Raw genomic sequence first — 5157 nt, 5'->3', positions numbered from 1 at the left:
ATGAAGTAAACGAATGCCCAGAAAGGGATATCGACTTGTGGGTGGTCCCACAGTAAGGAAGTGACAGAGGAACCCAGATTCAAGTCCAGGTCCTTGACGTCAAGTCTAGTCCTTGCCACAAGTCTAGTCCTTGTTTCCCCCACTGGCTCTTGTGCGTTGGCCTTGTGGACACAGAGGTGAGATGCCACAGTGACCAATGTGAGGACACACATTTGGCTCTAAAAATCCACCTGGGACAGGACAGAGAAGACCTGCAGAGAGATGATTTGAGGCCCTTGTTGACAGTGAGATGAATGTGTTTCAGCAACGAAATGTGGTCAGCAACAAGTGTTGGCAAGGTTAATAGGAGGCCACCATCCACAGGCTACCTATGGAGGCAAGAAAAAAATTTTGGCCGTCTTGGGAGGCACTGAGCTCCTCGTTTCTGGAAGGGGAAATAGAGGCTGAATGGCCACTTGGCGGCAGTTCTAGGAAGGATTTCTTTTGTGGTGGTGTGAGCCTCCATTGCCTCACACATTTCCAGAGGCAATGCTTGCTCTAACTTGTCTCGTGGGGCTCAGGGCCTTTTTGAGAGGAAAGATAGGGATGGTGGCTGTCTTGGCCAGGCTCTAGGACAGGTGGAAAACCAGATGCCAGTGCCATGAGTCCAGATAAAGTATGTGACACCAATGTCAAGGTGGCGCTCCTAAACGAAATTGGGTGGTGGGTTGCTGCCAGGCTGCCTTCCTAGTGCAGAACTTTCCAGGCAAAAGTTCTTTTAACTATCATTTTCCTGTGGTCAGATCTCAGCCTGACCTGGAATCAGAGGACTGAGCATACACCTTCTCCAAATCAGGATTTCCAAAAGAGCTGCAGTTATGTGGTGCAAATTTTGGGCTTCTTGGTTGACAGGGCCAGGGATGGACCCACCTGGACAGGCCTCTCCAGGAAGCTGGTTCCTCTCTCACCCCCTCTGGCTTCCTCAGGCCTGAAGTACCAACTTGTCCCCCACAAGGGGGTGCTGGACATAATTCCTCGCAAGAAAACCTAGATTCCCTGGGGCTTTACACAATGAGTTGCTCAGAGCCTGGAGGGTGGGAGGCCACGTGGGGAGGCACGAAGCTTGGCCCTGAAATATTTCAAGTGCTCTGGGTCAGCTCTGTACTCTAAGGATTCTTAGCGGAATTGTTTTGGGAACAGATCTTGTAAATTCTTATTCTTCTGGCTTTAATATTCTCAGAGCAGAGTTTAGGGAGCAGGGAAGCAGATAGAGGGTGGGAGGGGGGAAGCCAGAGAGGTGGGCCTAGCAGGATTCTCAGTGCAGCTCTGACTGAGGGCACATGTTCAAGGCAGTAGAGAGATGAGGTAAGGGAGGAGCCAGGATATGTAGGAAGTTTTGCTAAAAAAAAAATAGTGTAGTTGAACATCAAAAGATTACTGTTAATCACAAAACCCAGACATCTCAAGTTAATGATTTTAGTGCTTTTCTGTGTATGGGAAGATGCAAGAGTCTGGGCTCATTGAAATTAGTCCTTGGATATGCATCCTAACTATCGAGGACCAAGTATCCTGTTTTTCTCCATCCTGAATGCCCCTCAGGGCTCACAGGTGGAGGTGGCTACAACAGCTGGTGGCTTGATAGCAGGCAGCATTTTCTCGTCCACAGCAAGATCGCAAACTATCACGTAGGCCTGAAGTGCCACAGGGGATACTGAAAGGAGAGATGGCACTTGGGAGGTGGCAGAAATGGGGGCAGTGTCACTTCAGGTGGGGACATGGAAGGTTCCGATCCATGACTGGCCTGTTTTGGATATCCTACAAAGTGGTCCAAGGTGTTTGTGTTGGGGTGAGGGGAGAGCACACTAGAGAGGTGGGTGTCTTGGGGCCACGTGGGGCCAGCCCTGACCCGGGAGCCGAAGGAGCCAGCAAATGTATTATATATAAATGTTTTTAATGAGTTTTGTTAACTGTAGGGTGGAGCTTATTTCTGTTTTCTTCACGGCTTAGTTCTTAAGATGCCACGCTGTGCAAAGATCCCTTCAGAAAGTATGGGTTGGTGTTTCAAGTATGGCTGTTCCTCTGCAACCCTATCGCGGGCCACCTGAAGGGGGATTTGAGGGGGAGAGGATGCTATGGTTTTGAGTCAGTAAAGCAAATTGGGGATTGTTGTCAAATTGAACTTTGCGGGAATTCCCTGGCGGTCCAGTGGTTAGGACTCCGTGCTTTCACTGCCACGTGGGGGTTCCATCCCTGGTGGGGGAACTAAGATCCCCAAAGCCGCGCAGTGCGGCCAAAAACAAAATAAAACCAACAAAAAAATTGTACTTTGGGTGTACACTTTCCATGTCACTGGGTTTGTACTACAGAGTATAAAACGATACAGCGGAAAATAATTATTAGAAGAATTAGGAACTATGAATTCTCTAATCCCATCACTGATCCAGTGGATTTGAAGCAAGTCATTTCCCAACTTTAGCTCTCACTTTTCTCAACTAAAATGAAAGGGCCTGACTGGCGCTCTTTCAGTTTGAGAATCATTTTCTGATTCACAGGGGGAAGACCGGAGGTGCTACTTCCAGATGCCTCCGTAATGACCACGCCCCTTGACATGCCATTTCATTCCCATGGCAACAGCTCTGTTTGGGCTCCACTGGCCTCTAGCTCTTTAGCAGCTGCTGCAGGTCCGAGGTTTCAGGACTTTGTTCAGGGGCCACAGGACTGGCTAATTTCTGTCTTTCTCTTCCAGTTTCGGAGTTTATGCTGAAAGTTCTCTCTCCATTTACTGTGAGGTGAGCTCACAGTAAATCCTGGTAGAGTGTAGAACTCAGCAAGAAAAAGAGGTAGAGGTTTAGTTTATATGAAACACTGATATGCAAATAATATTAGCCAGGCATTTTGTCCCCCCTCAAATCTCATTTATGAATGGTTCTTGATTGAGTGATCACACAACTGCCCCAGAGGCTGCTAAAGTGCCATCCTAGGAGGCAAGAAATTGAGCTACTAGATATATGTGTGACTCCTGAAAAGTCCCTTCCAGACCAGTTTCCTCATCTGTACAAGGAAGAGTTTAGAATACTGCTATGGGCTGAATTGTGTGCCCCCCTCCATCCCAAGTTCATATGTCAAATTCCTAACCCCCAGTACCTCAGAATGTGACCTTACTTGGGAATAGGGTCATTGTAGTTGTAATTGGTTAAGGTAAGGTCATACTGGAGTAGGTTGGGGGCTCCCTAATCCAATATGACTGGTGTCCTTATAAAAAGGAAAACTTTGGATACAGATACAGACACAGGGAGAACGCCATGTGAAGAGAAATACAGACATCAGGGGGATGAGCCTACAAAACAAGGCTCACCAAACATTGCCAGTAAACCACCAGAAGCTAGGGGAGAGGCACAGAACAGATTCACCTTCATCACCCTCAGAAAGAACCACACTTGCTGCCACCTTGATCTTAGACTTCTATCCTCCAGAACTATGTGACAATAAATGTCTGTTGTTTAAGCCGCTCACTTTGTGGTATGTTGTTATGGCGGCCCTAGCAAGCTAATACAACTACATCAGTGGTTCCCCATCTTTTCGCTACCAAGAATCCCTTTGCTCTTTGTCCTTTTGTGGACTCCATTTACTTAACAGATATTTATTGAGTACCTACTATATGCCAGGCCCTTCTCTAGTCATTGGAGATACACAAAGTCAAAAAGCAAAGATCCCTCCCTCTTGTGTTCATTCTATGTTTTAAAACATTTAGTTGGCCAAGTATAGTAGAGTTTATTTTAGTTTAGTAATAATTTGGGTATTTTCTCATGAGATAACCAGGATTACCTCATCAGTGTGATATAATTAGTGCCAAAAATCAAACGAAGGTGATGTTTTTAAGTAGCTGTTGATCCCTTATGGCAAGTAAATACATTCAATTCATTAGGTTTCTAAAAATATTAAAAATTGTCAGAACCCCCTTTACTACATTTATGGATCCCTAGGGGTTCAAGGGCCTCATCACAAGGTGATTAGCTAGAGCAGGGGTCCTCAAAATTTCCTGGTAAGGGCCAGATAGTAAATACTTTAGGCTTTGTGGCCCATACAGTCTCTGTCACAAACAACTACACAATGCTACCATTGTAGCATGAAAGCAGCCATAGGCCGTGCAAAGAATGAGCATGGCTGAGTTCCAATAAAATTTTATTTATGGACACTGAAATCTGAATTTCATGTAGTTTTCTCGTGTGACAAAATGTTATTCTTCTTTTGATTTTTTTAAACCATTTGAAAACGGAAAGACCTTTCTTAACGCATGTGCTGTAGAAAAACAGGTGGCAGGCAGGCTGTAGATATTTGGCCGTCTGGCCACAGTTTGCTGACCCATGAGCTTAGATTCTAATTCTGCTCTAGTTCTGGCATTAGGTGGTTCTTATACCCCCAAGGGTCTAGGTGAGGACCGGTGAGGGATTACAAATTTAGTAATTCGAACTCAGACCCGGGCTTCCTGCTCTCCAGTCCGAGGCCCCTAACACCGCTCTAAGCTGCTGGTTTAGTCATGATTTCAGATGTGGTCTTTGTATCCATGTGGTGCAGAAAATAGATGTGCGGTCAGCGGCCCTTTCCAGGCGTTGACCATGTAAGGGCTGTCCTCTTATTAGCAGCCAGTGGCAACCTAATTCTGTCAAGCCTGACCCTAGGCTTACGCACCCTTTTCGTTTATATATTTCTCGGGTTGCGCAGCCCGGGAGGCCCATCTGTCCCTTACTATTTGAGTCCCTGTTGTCTCATTGGCAGCTTTCTGAGCAGCTGCAAAATGTTTTTAACTTTAAGGGGAAGCTGGGATCACCAGCGTCTGGCCTGGAACAGTCTCTCTCAGCAAGGGCTCTTTCAGCTCTGACATTCCCTAGCTTTACGGACTCGGTGAGTGTTAAACTAACTCCTCCCAGCTTCCCACGGCTGGACTTTCACTGGGGGCAATAATTAATGAGGCATTTACTCAAGGACTGGGGAATAATGTGCACTACTTTTTTGTGTTTTTGTCGTCGGAAACTGCTTGGTTGCCTAGCACCCCAGTCGTCTGCCTGGTCTTCCTTGCTCGCAGATCATCTGTTCCAGTCGCCTCGCAACCACAGCTCGGCGACAGGGGCCGGAACGGGGACGAGGAGTGCTCGCGCGCGCTCAGGGGGCGGCCGCAGC

Source organism: Neophocaena asiaeorientalis, unplaced genomic scaffold (genome assembly GCF_003031525.2).
Source record: "Neophocaena asiaeorientalis asiaeorientalis breed wild unplaced genomic scaffold, Neophocaena_asiaeorientalis_V1.1 scaffold411, whole genome shotgun sequence".
In the NCBI taxonomy this organism is placed as follows: domain Eukaryota; kingdom Metazoa; phylum Chordata; class Mammalia; order Artiodactyla; family Phocoenidae; genus Neophocaena; species Neophocaena asiaeorientalis.
Note: the sequence above shows the minus strand (reverse complement) of the source record.